The 20,077-nt window shown below is 27.8% G+C and overlaps 1 pseudogene; it reads right to left on the bottom strand.

The window, feature by feature from the left end:
• Nucleotides 1-3,988: 3,988 nt before the first annotated feature.
• LOC113371235 lies at nt 3,989-19,158 on the bottom strand (annotated as a pseudogene).
• Nucleotides 19,159-20,077: the final 919 nt, after the last annotated feature.

Raw genomic sequence — 20,077 nt, 5'->3', positions numbered from 1 at the left:
AAGATTCATTTTTCCACTCCATATGAATAGCAACTTATAGATTCAAATGATAGTTCAAATTCTAAGTAAAGTAAATTTAGCGATCTAACACTCGAACGGTAACTGGATATTTTTATATCACGCATTCAGTATTTAATTATTGTTTAGTTAGTTTTCAAATATTTTCAAATTCATACGTATTTAACTACTTTATTATAATTTTAACTTTCAGTATTTGATATAATTTACTTGTAAATCTATCGTAAACTAGTTACCATATTTACGTTCACAACGCATTTGGTGTGTTATGTAACGAATTGATTTATTGAGAACGATTGACTCATGTTGGTGCTAGCTGTTAGCCAGATTGACCCATGTTCATCAAATTTATCAAATATTACTATAACATTGTATACTGATGTTCTTTATAAAAATGCACGGATGTGAATATTTCACAATATAAATGTACGTAAAAATTTAAGAGAATAATGTACCTGTTTCAACTCCATGTTCCAAATATCGTCTGCATTCATTGAACGTCTGCATTGGCATCTCGTAGTTAAAAACACTGATACCGAGTCTTATTATTGCACAAAAATTGTTAATATATTATATTTTCACATACAATTAAATTAATATAACATACATTTGCAAATACTATTACTTTTGAACTACCGATAAATCAAATATAGTTTTTATACCATCACAAGTAGGATCACAAGTGTTACCCGACGAGTGTCGTCCAGCAAATGTCACAGGTACCTCAAAAGCCATAAAATTAAAAAGAATATGTGCATATAAAAATAATGGCGGGAATTATTTTTTGATAAGACGCCATCTGTGCAGATACATTCATATATGTTGTAACCATAGTAAAATATTAAAAACATGACTTATTCTTTGAACAGAAAAATAATTTTGGAGTGATGATATGAAGGTTTTATTCAAATAATGTTTATTCAAATCGTTTATCATAAAAGCACAATAAAATTGATGTAATCAAAAAACAATATTATTAAATCTTTTAATAACTCAGTTAAAGCCTTGCTAACATAAAGTGCAAGTTTGAAAACGAGAAATGTATAAAAAAAAACTAAATTCAAAATAGATTTTTTTTAATTTTTTTATTATATTTTTAACAGCAATCAGAACCTTACGACCTATGAGCTGTGGGGCTGAAACTTCTCCTTTCTTCGTATTTTTTAGATGGTAACCCAATGGTTAATCCATCCATATTTGATGATTTTGTTATTAGAATTAATCTTGTAGGGCTGACTTTTTATTGGTGCTGCAATGCCTGGTGAGGGCTATTTGCACTTGGAAACATATTGTTATCTATATTTCCGAGTGAAAATCGTTGTCACTGCTGCCTGACAACAGGCTGCTCGAAGTGGGTATCGAACCCGGGACCTCTGATTCAGGTTCCGTCGCTCTTAACTGCTTACCTACGGGCGAGCCCAAAATAGATTTAAGTTCAAAAAATATTGGTAGTAAGTCATTGACGGATGTTTATTAGCCATGTCGAAATAAAATGCTGCAAGACATATTACTTAGGTCACTATTAAAAAAAAGAATAAAAATCTCATCAGGTTGAAGCTCAGTAGTCATCCACTAGGTTGCCTGTAACTTGCATTGGAATTACTACACAACAGCTCATAGAACACGGAGATCTGATTGTTGCTCAAATAAAAATTATATATTAAAATAACATAGAATAAATAATACAGAAAAATACTTGGAAAATATATAAAAAGCAACATTGTAACTATACGATTCAACGTATCTTAAATCTGTTAAATCACAAAATATCTTACATCAATTACTTGAGATGAATAGTAAGAAACATATCTTATACTAAAGTGAATTATTTTATTAATTTTTCTTTTTACTAAATTGTGCTTTAATTGGACCTACAACTGATTCCAACCTTTTAGAATAATTTTGATAATCAATCTTTTGTCATTTAAAAACTTCATAGAATTCTGGTGTATCTTAATATATTGTCATTTAATTATTTAATATTGCTGAAGTACAACAACAATATTTGTTAACTAATTGCAAGTTATTTTCAATAAATTAATAAAAATTATTTAAATATGCGTGTTTTTGCGGTGAATAAACAAATCATGCTTAAATATATTCTTAAGAATTTATGAGTATTGAACCATATTTGTGGTAAATTCTCTCAGCCAATTCGTTAAAATTAAGCAAAAATATTTTACTACAAGGCAATACCTTTCATAACTATCAAAAAAAACAATAAGTCAAACTTTAGGTAATAAAATTAAAGTTTTATAAATTCAAAATCATTGATACCATTGATAATAATTTTGAGGTTGATAGAGATTAATGTAGAAGTAGTGTAGTAGTGGCAAGTGAGTTGGGGTGATCTTCGAGGCGACTTCTGTACTAGTCAGAATGAGATCGTACTTCATTGTTTACTATGCTGATATAGACGGTGCTTCATGGATTTTAGAGCCAATATACCAATTTAGAACATACTTTTTGGGGCATTCAAAATTTCTTTCAATAATTCATTCGGATATTTTTATTTTCAAGATGTTTGATTTAGAAACTGATCCCCAAAGTTGTAATATAAATATAAAGATAAAACAAATTGACTTTTCTAAATAATAGGAGTGGCTACATTATATCAAAACTGATCGTTGGCACTATTAAACATTTTTTGTATCAAAATGTTCAGAGTGATTATTTATTTATTTTGGCAAATTGCCAACTACTCAAAAAATATAACATAATATAATAATATGTATTTATAAATGTGTAGTACATTTATACAGTATAATTTTAAATATACACATATGAGAATACACATCCTATTCGCTTGGAGTTATCATACATCACTTTTGTATGGCGATATGAACAGAAGCGAAATTCGTTCCATACCTTTAGTCCAGCAAAGGTATTTTGATATAAATGTTACCTTTATGCAAAGAATGTTATGAAAACTTTCAATTTGAATTCTGGACACTCACCCCGAATAAAGGTATACGGATGATATTACTGAGTTGCCATGCGAAATATTTTCATATGATTCGTTTCACAAAAATATTAAATTCAGATAAAAAATATATGTGCTTTAGAATAGAAATTTTTGTGAATAATTAAAAATTCAAACTGAGAATATAGCAAATTATATTGATAGTGGTAGTGATACTGATTAGGTTTAAAATAATAAAATTATGAATTAGTAATTAATGATAATATATTAATATTGCTAACTAATTCTTTACTAATATAATAATATTATTTGTAAATAAATATATTTGTAGATAACTCAAATATTTTACATATGTTTATCTAATGAAATAAAATAATTTATAAAAAACTAATCGATTCGAGAAAGTACTTGACACTACCAAATTGTTTTTGATTTTTAATAATTTTTTGTTTTCAGTAGTTAAGTTTTTATGCCTTAAATTTAATAAGTAATAACTCGGAAATATAGGGGCCACCACTTTTCCGGTAAAATAGATCTATTTTACCGGAAAAGTGGTCTATTTAGATCGACCCAAATAGACCGTAACATAAAGTTGTTATGATAACGCCAATTCATTTATATATGAACATTTTATATTCTCATATAGGTTAGGTTTATAACTAAATAATGATCAGTTTTACACATAAAATCTAAGTTCACGTATGTGTTATAAATGCACACCAAAAAGATGCAGTTCTGATAATATTAGAAAATGTTTTTTTATTATTTAAAATGTAATACAATTTTTTGCTGTGTGCTCTTAAAATCTTTTTAAAAATTAATCTGATATTTATAGATATTTTTAAATATGATTTGTGCATTTGTAAAAATCATACTTAACATGATATATGAATATTATAAATAATAATATTTTTATGAACGACCTGACTGAAAATATTACTGGGAACTAGCAACTTAGCAAGAGAATCTTGAGTTGCTGGTAGATTCGAAAGAAACAAAGAATCTAAAAAGTATCTTTATTATCTGTACCTACATAAATTCAGAAATTCAATATCTGTATCTTCCTGGTTCCGATTCTAAGTGTCTTGGATAATCATTTCCATAAGTTGGAGGCAATACACGAAGATGCGTGTCCGGCCGAACAAATCTGAAAATTATATTGTTGAATATTATACATAAAGTTTATACTTAAATAAATTATGTAAATTATTTTTTTCTATATCATATTGTTTGATTATTCAATGAATTTATATCCCATGTAGATAGAAAATTAAATAAATATAGAAAAAATATATCATATTGTCACCTATCGTGAGCTGGTCCGCGAAAATTATCTTCAGGATTGTGATATGATAAATCTTCTGGACGGCGACTGTAACTGCTAATAACAATATGATTTACATATAAATCATTATAAATAAATTTGTGGAATGTAATTTAGTGCGAATAATGAATATTTTCAATAAAATATTTTATAATAAATATTTTAGTTTTGCTTTTAGCTTAATATATTTAAATATTTTTTTACCTTGGTTCACTGGGTGGTTCATTTTGTCGGATGTATTTAAGTGATTCTGGATCGTTGAATCTGAAATAGGCAGGAGTTTATTTGTTATCAGAAAGATGAGGTATTAACTGTATATCATTCAAATTGATAACTTTTCTACGCATTTTTGTCCATTGGCTTTTTTGCATAAATGTTAATATTTATTTGTGTTACATACTCAAGCATTTACCACCAAAGCAACTTAAGAGAAGAACATACAATTATTTACTACATCAAACCACATAATATCTGGGAAGGCGCCATTGCAGAATAGCGAATGTACTGAGTGTATAGTTGTCTATGTAAAATAAACCAAAAAAAATTATTTGCTAATTATTCATTTTTGTGCAAAATTGCTAAACATATAAGTTATTTTCAATAAATAATTTACACAAGTATTACTCATTATTTAACGGAAAACATTCACGCGCCTAATAGTAATCCATCGTGTATTTTCTAAAAGTGCAATTTCTAATTAAACTACACTTATCACTTGTCACTAAAAACACTTGTCTTAGGCTTATTATATTTTAGTATCTATGTTAATCGAAATCGTGAAAAATAAATACTATATCAATTATAAACGATGTAATACTGCTCAGTATTACTTTGCCAAAAACTAATGTGCGCGATTTCCTCTAATATCTCTCAAGCGGTTGTTGAATTTTCCAAATAGATTCAGGAGGAGTTTAACGTAGTTGACAATTTTTGAACTCTTTTGTGAATTCAAAAAAATGGCTCGGTCAATATAACAAATCTAACCAACGCTAAACTTATTTCAAAGATTTTCGTCAATATTTTTGAAATCGATTCAGCGGTTTATAAAAAAACTTCGACGAAAGTCAAATTTTGTTTCACATAGAAATACACGCGCAAGCATTCTCATACATACACATACTTTTTCAAATGCGGACTTGCCGCTTTTCAATTTTCCAAATTCCAACATAAAAATACTTTTTCCAAAATTTAGAATCACTTTGAAACGACATAAGAATCGAATTTTCTGAAATCATCTTTTTTGGAAAATTAACTAGTGGTGCACAACATTATGCCTTAAGGTAAATTGCTAAAACTCCCGACAAAAAGTGAGCTTGAAAAAGGGGCCACTTTCACATGTTTTCACTGATATCTCAGCCAAATGATGAGCTACGGATTTGAAACTTGGTATATCGATTTTTTTAGAAAATATCTATAAAATGGCATCAAAATTATACCAGGGTGGGGCCGATTCTGTATGGAAACACGTCCATACCCTTTATACCTATTATTAAAATGTCTGATAATTTGATGTGCATATGTTTAATGATCATTTTTGACCCTTAAATAGCAATTTTTGCACTTAATTTAAACATTTCTTCATTTTGTTTTTTTTTAAATTATTGGAATCGGACGCTCCATTCTCTCAAACACTGAATTACAATTTTTGGCACTTTTTGCCCCGTATCTTCGAAACGGCCATACCTGCCTTGGCTAAAACCTAATCAGCATGTCTCCTTATCAATACGAATCGAATGTTTTTTTAAATTCAAATCGGTTGATACGTGTTCCCGAAATCGTCGACGAAAATTTGTATCCGCACACACACATATACATCCATTTTTTCTAAGGTATACCAAAATCTTGAGAGGCCTTTGAAACGTGAATTATTACTAGAACTTACCCTACGGGAAGTTAATAAACTGTTTGATAGTATTTAAATTTACTCAATAATAAAAAATAATCAATTATTATAAAATAATGAAATTTTTACCTGTGTTCATTGCCGTATCCTCTATTGTTGACAACCGCTGGGTCCTCGTATATCGTAATTTGGGGTCGCAAACGCTGACGGTATCTCTCGGTGTTTACTGGGGCCACATCGTCGTCGTATCGATGATTCGAATAACGCACATTTTCTTCATTTTCATTGAACCTCGGAAATCCATCAGACTCACGATGGTTTAGAGGTATTCTATTTTTACCTTGATTTTCATATTCGGAAAAATAATTCAGTTTTCGATTTCCAGGGCGAAAATCATCTCTCAAAGGCGGAGGTGGTCTGAGTACAGATAATTCTTGTTCTTCGGGATCATATTTTGGTAGTTGTTGATATCGTTATAATTATTGTGCCTATTATGATTGTCATAATCGAAACGACGAGGATTAATTGGTTTTCTATAGTTATTTGAGAGATTTGTCGTCTTCTCATCTTGGTATTCCTCATCGTAACCTTGGCCGAAATGTGATACTCCGTTGTGGTATAATTTTTCAGCGCCATCATCCACGGTGTCTTCGTAGAAGCTGCTATTTGTACCAGATTCATCTCTGTAATATAAACAAGATTAGTGAATTTTGATTTTAAAGTTTCTATAAAAATTAACAAAAATGTGGAGACATAAAATTACATATTTAAAAGTTAAGTTTTTTAATGCATCTCCAATAGTTAGCAACAATGAAATAGTTTGACCGAGCTTAAATTATACTATTTCTGTGGTAAGATCTATATATAAAAATAGAAAAACTATACTTATGGCTAATTAAGAATATTAGTGAACCAGCACTAATATTCTTAAGATCCTTAAGTATAGTTTTTAGTATAGTTATGTTATCGACTAAAATAATTGCTCATTGCAGTTGCAGTTTCTACCTAACAAATTATTTTCAATCCGATTTTAAATATTTCTAATTAACAACACGTCATATGTTGATTCCTAGTCTTATAATCTTTCTGAAATATTACTAGTTTCGTTAGTTAGATTACTATCGTTATTTATTACGTTCACTCTGAGTTTGTAACAGTTTACTGAATTTCGAAAGTAATTTAATGACATAAAGCACTAATAGGTAATTATCAATCGTCCATATAATATTTTGATAAATATCTCCAATATAATCGCAGAGTTATTTTCAAATTCAACATTTTGAACTAACCGTTTTGAATAAAAAGAGATGTCGAAATGTGAAATATGTGTAAGTTTCGTCTTGAAAATATGAATTAATTTGAATTTGCATAATCAATTCCAATGTACATTTTATAAAATTGTTGAGTAACGAAATATGTCTACCATTTTATTTGATAACTATTTGGTATTGGTATTTAGCCTTGAGACAAGTTACATGAACTTACATAAATAATTTATGAGTGATTAAAACTATTTCGAGTGGTTTTATTATACATAAATGAAAACGAACGAACACGTTAACACGTTTTCTAAAAGTAAATATTCAAAAATCAATAATTTTTATAATTGAACCAGTTTCCGTAGGACTTTAATGATTTAGTATGTTCATTAAGACCAAGTACTCTATCGTTATACCAAGTAAATCTAATTTTAATTTTAGCTAACGTCAGAAAAACTACTCATTTTTTTTAAATTATGATGAATTTTTAAAATTAAACTACTTGTCGTAAGACCGCAATATTACAGTAAGTTCTATAAGACCATGATATATATCGCTAAAAAAGTTCCATAAAAATCGGCTTAAATTTTTTTTCAACAGTTAATTACAAGAAAACGGCTCGGTGGATTTTCACCTAAAACTAATCAGCATCATTCTCAACTAATATCTTTCGAACAGTTTTTGATTTTTTAAAATCGATTCGGTAGTATGAGCTTAAATTTGGACGAAAAGTTTAACACTTTTTTTTTAAATCATAAAGAAGGCAGCTCGTCGCACAAAACTGACAAACGATAGTCCTCATCGAGATACATCAAATGGTTTTTAAATTTGTGAAATCGATCCAGCCGTATTTGAGAAAACGGCGATTCACGGCAAAAAATCTGTTGATGCACACGCACACACACACATATACTTTTTCCAAATTTGGTCTCATTCGATACAGAATGGCTTAAAACGTCGCGAAAACAAAATTAGCAAATCGATTTTTTTAGGAAAACAAACTTCTCCTTTGGGATGTTAAAAATACAATTCATATTTTACCTTCTGTAAGAATTGTAGAATCCCGACTTCTGTCTTGTCTTGTTATGGCCTTTATCTATGCGTCTGCCTTGTGAGCGACTATCTTCATTAGTTCGAAACGTGCGTCCTGATATTGTTTCAGATTTCTTCGTTTTGATTTCTGGGGTACTATTTTCACTATCTTCTTGATTTTGTAAAAAGCCATGTGATTGTCCAAAATCCGATTCTGGTCTCAAAGGTGTGGCACGTTGTACGGACGCATTTTCGCATTTGTAAATATAAATAAAGAATAAGATAAAATAGAAATAATTTTTTAAAGAAAACATAATGAAAAAATAAATATTTATACAAAGTAAAAAGTTATATCAAGCCTAATTAAACTACATTTAAAAATCGGATAACTAAAAAAATACTCCGTAATCAAAAATTTTAATATTTATTCTGGTTTTTATTACTGTTAATATAGAATGAAATTATAACGCAGTATTTTCAGTCGCATTGACAATTAGCAAATAAGTATGCATACACCTTTGTCAGAGTTATATATAAATCGTCTTGAATTTTTTGCATAAAGTCGAATTTCAACCTTTGTTGCGAGGTTAAAACTGATCATCCAGAACGAAAGCATATATCCCTATACTGATTGAATATTTCGACGTTTATAAGAAACAAAAATGTTTCTTATTTAATAAACACTGCATGATATCAAATAACTGATGTACTATTCAACTAAAAAATAAAATCTCTATAAAGACTTTTAAAAGTCTTTATAAATATCTTTATCTAAATATATGATCTAATTAGATCATATTTGTATTTTATGAAATTTTATGAAAATAAACGTTAAGATTTATAATTTGATCAACTAATTCAGGTACTAATGCAGTCTAGGATGATTCTTTTAATTTCATATTTGTGAAACTTGAAATGCAAGATAAACATATTGCATAACGTCTAAAAAGCAGTACCTTTCTTAATTAGTAATGTTATGTTTCATGAAATGGCGATCTGAAAATGAGTATAACGAAAAGAATTTTCCAACAAAGTGAAAAATCAATTCAACCAAGTCTAGTAAGATTTGTTATTTCACGCTATTGGACCTTAAACAACTCATAAAATTCATTCACCCAGTTACCTGAAAAAAACAGCAGAATAAATCGATCGATTTACGAAGCGTAAAAGCTTGTGTTTTTATCTGTAAAAAATGACATTGTTCATTGCTAGTGGATAAAAATAAAATAATTAACATATATGTATTATTATATCTGGTTTTTATACTGTTTTTAATTTCAAATGCATGATTATCTTATTGTAGCACCAATTTTTAACCATTTTTTTCGGCGGTAACGGTAATTAACGACTCGTATTTAATTGTATTTAATCGATATCTCTTCATTTCTTTCATTATCTATTTATTAGCTTTAATTTCAATATTGGTGAATATTATTGGAATTAACTATTAATTGAATTTATTATTTATAAATTAATTTGCTAACCACATGTTAAAACATTTTCGCCACAAAAAATGAATTATTTTTTAACACTCACAATGACAAAAATAAAATTCAATTTATACACAACACTTGAAATTGCAAAAACCGTTTTACGTTTATAATTATAATAAACCGTTTATTTTTATTTTTACTCCAATTTTAATTCAAAACTACTATTTATAATGATTAATGCAATTTCATCTATATACTAACTTTGATTAAAATATGGTACCCCAACAATACGAAATGGAACGTTATATTTAGGAAACATTCTTAGAAAAGAAAATAATGTATTAATTTAGATTTATAATTAATTATATTTTGCATTTGATATCGCAGAACAAACTAGTTTTAATCAATTTTGTCGGACTTTAAGTGAAATTAAGATTTTCAAGAATCAACAACACAAGTAAAATTCACAGAATGGAAAACAAATATTTAATTCATATTCTTCAGATAATTCACCAATAGTTAAATTATGCTAAATAGTATTTTGTAGTTCGTTTTTTAACAAAAACAGAACTAATAATAACTAATATATTATTGCCATGGCCGTTAAATAAATAAATAATAAATAAAAGTTTTATAATCTGTTATGGTACTTTACCATAACTGTAACTTTATAGAAGACAACCCAATGGCTGCTGTATATCTATCTATTTGAAGTATTTTATACCAAAAGGCAACCTAGCAGTTATCCTTATATATTCGAACTCTATTGCAGCAATGCCGACAAGGGCTATTATCACTTGAAAACATTTTGAAATTTACAAGCAATAATAAACTGCTTTATATCACGCTGTCCGAAATGCGTCCGAATATTTGTAATTCAATCTATGCAGCTGAGTTTTACCAAAAATTAAAAACAGAAATTTTGAATTTAAAATTTTTATTAATAAATATCAATTAGGTCTCAAATAATTGTGCTATATTTGTATAAAATTATATTACAGTAACTCTTTGAGTTTCTCTTGTATAACAATACCATATCCTCTCTTTTCACTTCCAATTCTTTTCGAGTATTGACATTTCTCAATTTAACAATACCACTCTTAATTTCCGATTCACCAAGAATGATTGCTAATGGAATTTTGTTTTCCTCACAGTGCTGTAGTTGGACTAATAATTTTGGATTGTTTTTATAGGAATGCTCAGCCTGAAATAAATCAAAAGTCATATGAAGTCTCCAAAGTATTAAATTTCAAATTAGTCATTATATATATATATATATATATATATATATATATATATATATACGAGGTGTGTTTCAAAAAGTACCCGGAATTACTAATAATTAAATTTCGCGGGTCTGGAGTGTCTGATTGTCAAAATTTTTTTTTTATTGTGTTGGTATACATGCCCCTAAAGTATGATGAAATTTTCAGCTATATTCACTGTTTACTTGTCTGTGGTAGTCGCTAAAGGTTCGACGTGTTTTTCTGAGCTCGGCGATTTTTACAATGGAAGAATTGAAAAGTCAAAGAATTTGTATTAAATTTTGCGTAAAAAATGAAATAAAGTGTTGCAAAGTGCAAAAATTCACCAGATATGGCTCCGTGTGACTTTTTCCTATTCCCAAAGTTGAAGAGACCCATGAAAGGACGGCGGTTTTCCTCGATTGAAGAAAATCGCTGAGAGTGCTCAAGGACATATCAAAAAGTGAATATCAAGGGTGCTTCGAAAATTGGAAAAAACGCTGGCATAAGTGTATTATATCTGGGGGGGACTACTTTGAAGAGGACCACATTAATGTAGACGAATAAATAAATATTTTTTTGAAAAACGAAAATTCCGGGTACTTTTTGAACAGACCTCGTATATATGCAAATAAAACTATGAATGTAATTTTTTGACATTGTTGAGAAATTATATTATTTCCCAAATTATCAAATTAATTTATTGACAAGCTTGGGAAATTATTTATTGTTAAATGTTTATTAATAAATAAATGGTATAAATCTTTTGAACTTATCATTTGTGAAAATTACCTTAATACCATTATTCCACAGTTCTGTTAATACTTTCATTCTATGTACAGAAAGATTTTTTTGTGCTGAAGCAACATAAACTTCAGTTTGGCATGTTCTTAACTTCTGTCCTGCATTTGCAATCGTGCTTCCAAAACAGCAAAATTCTTTCAACCCCAATGCTAACACCCACACAAGGAACCTAAGAAACAATTATAAGTTAGTTTATTATATCACAACATGTGATATATATAATTATAAAAAATTGTACCTGTTTGTTCTTAGAATCAAACATTCCAACTAGATTATCATAACGTCCGCCACCGGCTACTGATCCAACTCCTGATTGTTCATCTCCAGCAACAGGATTTGGAACTACTTCACCTGCAAATTAAATTACAAGATTTTTGAAAATCTTGAATATTTATCTATGCATTTAACTACAAAGTATTAAACGAATTTTTTACAAAATAGCAACAATTAAAAAAAAAATACAACTCCTTTTTCATATTCTTGATTTTTTTTAAAAAAGGTTAAAATCGCATTTTGAGGAGGAGCGTACTGAAGAGAAGAAGTCTCTGAACAAGACTCTGTAATCATTTCAAGTAAATTGGTCCAGTAGAAGTTGGAAAGACAGTTTCGAGACAAAGGTATTTAAAGTTTCGCGGAGAGTAAGGAAACAGAGGTGGATCTTCTTAGTCAACAGCTATGTCTCCAAAAATAATTTAAATTTTGATGTACAATCTTCTAAATCCTCTTGTATACAAATTCTTGAAGTTAAATTTTGAACACGCTCTATGGATATACATCGTGTGTAGAATCCTAAGAGATTGTATGATTATTCTAAAATTTAATAAACTCTTGTAATTAAAGCACTTCTCTTAAAACCATAGTATATTAGAATATATAAGTGGACTTTGTGATTAGAAAATTCAAGTGGACAATCTATCGCTAATAGTAAGTTTCAACAAGTGATATCTTTCGAAGCTTCTGATTTTCAAAATCAATTGAAAACTATCAAAACGATCCAAGACTTCGTCCAGTTAACATCAAACAACTTTTGAATTTTTGAATATACATACAATAATGTACATAATGTTTTAAATATACATATAAACACGTACTATTTCCAATTGTGATTTCACAAGATTAAAAATTCTTTGAAACAATGAGAGACCAGATATTAGCAAATTGATTTTTCATTGAAAACAAGCTTCTCTAACTTGGGAAGTTAAATCTTTGATATACAAGTTAAATTTGATATATCTACATATATATATATATATATATATATATATATATATATATATATACATATACATATATATTGAAATGAATAAAACAGCCAATGCGTCGAATGTAAAGAATTTATTTTAATTTTTTATACGTTTCGAGACTAGATGTGTCTCATCATTCACGTTCAAATTCTCAAGATATATATATATATTATATATAATATATATATATATATATATATATATACATATATTGAATGGTAGAATCTTGGATTTTGTGTATATTTTGTAGAGTTTCGAACAAGAATCCAAAGTAATAAAAAAACAAGAAAAGTTTTTAATAAACAATTTATTTATTTATTTATTTACTGTCAACGTTTCGAAACAAGGTACGTTCCATCTTCAGGACATCTGTCAAGAAACATGATCTTGATGAGATTTAAGCAAACAATATGTTTAGGAAAAGAAAATAGATTTTTCTTAAATAATAAATTATTTGCAAAAAATAATAATGTACAGAATATGATAATATGATCAAAATGAAAATGATAAAAATAAATGAGTGGATCATCAGAACAGGATATTAAAAATAATTTTTTGAAAGTTATGGAAAATTTTAAGAAAAGGTTAATGACAAAATTGAATTAATTACCTGTATGTTTGAATATACGTTGCACTTTTTCACTAAACAAGATTTTTTAAAACAAAAAATGATTTGTGAGTTATTTTTCCGCCGAATAGTTAAATTTTGTAAAGCAAAATTACTAAAAGTTTTGTCTTTTTTAAAATTATTATTTGAAAACACAAATAATATTGTTTTCTCGATGTTATGCGATCGGCTTTTGGAAACAAACCTACTGAATCTGATGATTCATGTGTAACACGTGTAAACACTTGAACGAGAACTGTGAGATTGTATGTGTGTGTTTTTATATGTTATGTTCATTATTATTTTTTGCAATTAATTTATTATTTAAGAAAAAAATAAATTTTCTTTTCCTAAACAAATTGTTTGCTTAAATCTCATCAAGATCATGTTTCTTTACAGATGTCCTGAAGATGGAACGTACCTAGTTCCGAAACGTCGACAGTAAATAAATAAATAAATAAATAAATTGTTTATTAAAAACTTTTCTTGTTTTGTTAATTCTTTTGGATTCTTGTTCGAAACTCTACAATATATATATATATATATATATATATAATATATATATAATATATAAAAAATGTTAAAATAGCAAGATCACAAATTAAAAAATCCCAATGATGTCGATTACCATATTTATAAATTTATTAATTTACCTTTAAGTACAGCTTCGAAAATTACACCAGTGTAATAATCTAAACCTCTTGCCAAACTCAAGTCAAATGAAACACAATGATCAACACCATAGATTTCACAATAATCCAGTAACAAATTCATTGCCTGGATAATAAATAAATCAATTAGTACTAAAACCAATTGCTAGGTGATAAGCATTCAAAAAATTACCTCTAAACCTTTTATAGCCATTTGTGATTTCTTTAAATCTGGATCTTCTAGCAATTTATTTACTAATTCCTTTTTACCATTTAGTTGGACATATGTACCGATTTTATCAGCACTTTCTGGGCTCAAACCTTTCTCCTCTACCATTTCTTTTCTTACTTCTTCCCAAGGAGACTGAAATAAAATGATTAAATTATAGAATAATATAAATTTGTTTTAAATTTTAAATATCATGCATTAAACATAAAAATCCTCATATATATAATGCAATGTTAAATAATCTAAGTGTATTAGTAAAACAGATTTTACTTAGACCTGCATTGATAACTCAACAACAATTTACCAGAAAGTAACAAATAAAAGCAAACAAAATATCCTTTATACCTTATCCAGTTTGTCGACTGCTGAACAGATTGTTCTGAATTTGTCTTGAGGAACTCCACATGCTTCAAACATTCCGTCTAAAAGAGATCGGTGATTCAATTTTACAACAAAGTTTCCCAAATCTAAAGCATTTAGGATCTCATATACGACTCTTACACATTCAGCATCAGGAAGCATGTGATCATAAGTTCCTGCAATATCAAAATCCTGCAAAAGTAATGAAAATTTAATTAGGAAAAGTTAACATTATAATAATACATTTTATACATCCAACATATTTAACACAAAAATATAGATACCAGACAACTAGAATAAAAACTTTCCAAATTATAAGTTTTTGTGTAACAATAATTTTAAGTCCTATTTATAACAAAAATATAAATAACCAAAAATTATTTCAAAATAAAATTGAAAAAAAGTTGCTTTCAAATTTTCATCTCGGTTTATCAAATTATAGTATCAACTAGTTGTAAGTGGCATTTTGTCTTAAGACAAGTTGCATAAACATCCCAACATGTGTAAATAATCAACTTAATCAAGATAAAATCAATATATTAAATTATGAGTGATTTATAAGTACACCGAGATGTTGTTTGCAGATTATTCATTTTCATACAATTTTTTCTTATTACACATTATTCAAAAAAGAAATATGTCTAATACATACACGGTTGATTAATTCAAATTTTAATTATTTTTCATAATTAAAACTCTTTTTGTAGGACTATAATATTTTAGTATGTTTATAAGACCAGATACTCAATTGTCAGACCAAGTTTATTAAAATTCTCAGAAAAAACTTTAACAATTAATTATGAAGAAGCGGACTGGCTGATCTTTGTCAAAAACTAATCAGCACAATTTGCAATTGTTATCTTTTTTATATTTTTTGAATCTTCAAAATCGGCTTCCAAATTTTGCGCTTTTCTGCTAATTCTAAGCTCAGCGAATCATATCAAGAGCTTATCAAGTTTTATTAAATGGATTTATATTTTTGATTTAAAAAATTTCGAGAAGTGGTTTAAATCTACAAATAATAATAGAAAGATCAGAAAAAAAACTATATAATATAATTTCAGCAAATAAATTGATGATTAATGATACATACACATTGATAAAATTCTCTGTATCTCCCTCGGGTCATAGAAGGGTTATCTCTTCTGTACACCTTGGCAATATGATATCTTTTGATTGAAGACACTTTGCTCATAGCCAAATATCTTGCAAAAGGTACAGTTAAATCATAACGCAGAGCTAAAATTTCACCACCTTGATCTTTTAATTCATAGATAAGCTTTGAGTCTTCACCATATTTTCCAGTTAGAACATCCTAAAAACATGATAATAAATTGTTGTATTTTAGAAACAGAGCTATTTATTATTATTAATGTCTAAAATAAAAAAATTTAGATTTTTTGTACATTATTGAAAAAGACAATGATCAGAAGATTTTGTATTTTCAAAGTCATTTTTTTTAACCCTACAGTTTTACTTGTTGTCCATTTCAGGAAATGGGTAAAATTACCACATAATATAAACCTCAAACACATGCATATGTAATATATTAAATTTATAAACATATATGTTTTACAAAAGTATATGATGTAACCCCAGTATAACGCGGTACTTCTATAACACAGATCACTCCAATATGGTTGGAGAATTGAGGATATCCATTTTATAAAACAGCAAGGTTTCACACTAACATAGATCGAAAATTGAGTAAAACCCTAATTAAATAGAAAGTATATAAAAGAAAAAGGACTAGGCTTATCTGAACAGTTAGTAATATTTCTTAAATGCAAATCCTTCAAATAAAATGAGCAAAATATGACTAATTATGTCCTCTAACTTTAACTCAATTAATAATGAAATAGATATTCACAACACTTCACCTAATCAAATAATCTCCATCTACACAAGTTAACATTTTTATTTTCTTTTCAAATATCTCATTATTTTATCTTATTCTGTTTGTAAATATTATTGTTACATTCTGCATTATATGTAATTTTATCTTAAGCATTTTATGTTACTAACTATATATTGTAATTTTGTATATATTTCAATTGTTATTCATTATGTAAAATAATTGTACACCTAAGTCTGTTTTTACACGGTCTTTTTGTACACGGTTTTGATATAACACGGTTTGAAAATTGAATATTTTTAAATTTTTTACACGAATTTATTCCATTTAGCACGACTTGAAATTTTATGTACCTAAATTTTTTTGTCAAATTAAATATTTGCGAAGTATGTTCATTCACAAAAAAGTATTTATGAAAAAAAAAGTCTGAAACCATCGATAGTTTGCAAACACTACTTAAAGATTTAAGTGAATTCCCCTTTAGCGCGTACAAACAATTTTACTGGTCAAGCAAATGTGAATAGCACTAATTTAATTCTTGTTCTTAAAAATTATATGTTTTTTACCAATTTTAATAGGTTTTAGAATTAGGAACGAAATCACCCATTTTTGTATAAGTCAATGTCTGTTTTTTACACGTTTTTTTTTACAACGGATTCTTCTGGAACCAATCTCCGTGTAAAACAGACTTAGGTGTTTTTTGAGTCTCTTGGAGAAATCTGTGGGCTATATATTAAAGAAATAAATAAATAAATAAATAAATATATACAAATCTATCTATGAACTCTTAATACTCAAATTTTCTCATATCTTTAGTTTATATTTGTACACTTTAAAATGTAATTATATTGTATATTCCCTTGGGCGTTGAATAAATAAATAAATAAATAAATAATAAATACCGTACTTTGAGTTCAAACACTGGTGTATCAATAGTCTCTGCTCCGTGACGATGAAAAACTGTTAAGATTTTCTCAAGCACATTTTGTCTTAATGTCATTTGATCCGGAGAAAAATCTCTCGTTCCTTTGGGAGTCTTTAATATCAATTTCCCACTCGTCGGCGGGGCAGCCCCATTACTCAGCTGTGCTTTTAAGGCAAGTAATTTGGCAACTTCTTCATCAATCTAAAAATGAAATAATTTCAAATATAACAATTTTTACTGTAATTTTATGTTTTAAAGAAACCTTCCTAACCTGATTAATAAGTTCAGGATTTATTTGTAAATTTTGTTGATTTCTATATCCTATATGTATTTTTCTTGGAGTAGCGCAGGTTTTAGAAATTGCAGAGAAAATCGCTCGAGATAAACGACAATAGGTAAATGACATCATTTTCATTTTCAGTAATAATGGTAATAATGGAAAGTAACTCGGCTCAGAACTGCGTTAAGAAGTATAGCACGTACATTCCATTGCAGTTTTTTATGATAAGAAAATAGAGCAATAGAAAGTAATAAATTCTGATATATTGAAGGCTAAACAGCATATGGCTAACAATAGATAACCTCACAAAAAAATTAATTTAATGTTATTAAATCCTCTAATTAGACTCATTTAAGTACAATTTACACCAAAAAATCAAATTATAACTTATATCATGAAAGTTGCACAATCGTTAAATACATGTGGCTGTCAAAATACCTTTTCTTTAGGCTCTTTAGCTGCTTTGAGTTTTCTCACTAAATCTCCTTGTTCTTTAATCTGATCTTGAATATCCGACATAATAATAAATTTTATTCAACACTATATTCAAAATTAAATTATTTACTATATTATTTAATAAATAATTATAAAACTACAAAATATGACGTTAAATGCACGGCGTTCAATTGCGGATTGTTCGCATGGCAGTTTCTTCAAACGACTGAACTTGCTTGATCAAATTGCAGCTTTCATTGTGTGAATAAAATAAAAATATAGGTCAATTTGATTGCATGTTTTAACGCAAAAAAATGACATTATGACTATGCAAAAAATCAATAATCAATAATAATTATTTTAGGAAATGCCTTCATGAGTTTCAGAAGTCCATAAAAAAAACTTAACCTCAAAATATGCTCCAAAGAAAAGGATTCAATACTGTTTAAGCTGAATTAAATATTGGTGTGCAGGATTATATAAGACCCAATTTATTTTATTACAAAAATTATTTATTAAAATGAGAAGGATTTCAACCCGAACTTTAATGAAAGTCGCCGCCTATGGCGCAGTAGTTGTTGTTGGCACTGGTTTATACCTCCAAAATTCTGTAAAACAGAATATCAGAAACACAGAATTTTACAAATCAGCATTAAAAACATTAAGAGCTCATCCAGGAGCTATCCAATTCCTAGGTGAACCCATAAAGACAATGGATTTAATTATAGAGACACACAAAACAATAATTTTGATGATACAAAAGCTACATTTGCTGTTAACGTTACCGGCTCAAAGGACAAAGGTGTAATGTATTTCTGGGCAGATAAGTTAGAAATGAATGGAATGTTAATCGAATGGAGCTGGAACTGAAAAGCAGACCTAACGAAAGGCTAAAAATTGTTGGAGATTCTCAAACATCACAGTAGTCATGAATTAAATGTGCATATTGTGATATGTTTAGTAAATTGTTGTAAATAGATATGTTAATATATAGATTGATTAAAGATTGATATAATGTTGCTTAGTTTCTATTTTTCTCAATATTCTAAGACAGATAAAACATTGCAGAATAAATATAGCACACAATTATGCAAGAGTTACAATATAACTAACAATATAAATATAAGAAATTAAGATTAAAAAATAGAAATGATAACACTACACATTTCAAAAATTTAAACCCATTAAAGCAATGTAATTATGCAAGAGTCACTATTTAACTAACAATATAAATATAAGGATTTAAGCTTAAAAAATGGTAAAAATAACACTACAGTAAATTATAGTAATTGTGAAATCTTATCTTATAATTTTTTGTATTTTGAAAATATCATTATTAACGGTATCTATGTAAAAACTATATTAATGTAACCACATATACTATAGTTATGAATTAAAATATTAAATAGGTAACTGTTGCCCCCTATTCGATAGAATTTTTCCAATTATCAAAAGGCAAGTAAAAATTAATTCTATCCATTTCATCAACTTTTATCAACTGCACCAAAAACTTATTTACTTAAATCCGCTCAAACTGGTTGAAAACTTAATGTATAAATAATTTTATTAACAAAATTAAACTATACAACATGCAATGTATAATTTAATACAT

The sequence above is a fragment of the Ctenocephalides felis genome, unplaced genomic scaffold, assembly GCF_003426905.1.
Source record: "Ctenocephalides felis isolate EL2017-DRISC unplaced genomic scaffold, ASM342690v1 CF-g0.4_SCAFFOLD_01492, whole genome shotgun sequence".
Taxonomy (NCBI): domain Eukaryota; kingdom Metazoa; phylum Arthropoda; class Insecta; order Siphonaptera; family Pulicidae; genus Ctenocephalides; species Ctenocephalides felis.
Note: the sequence above shows the minus strand (reverse complement) of the source record. Positions and strands in the feature narration are given on the sequence as shown.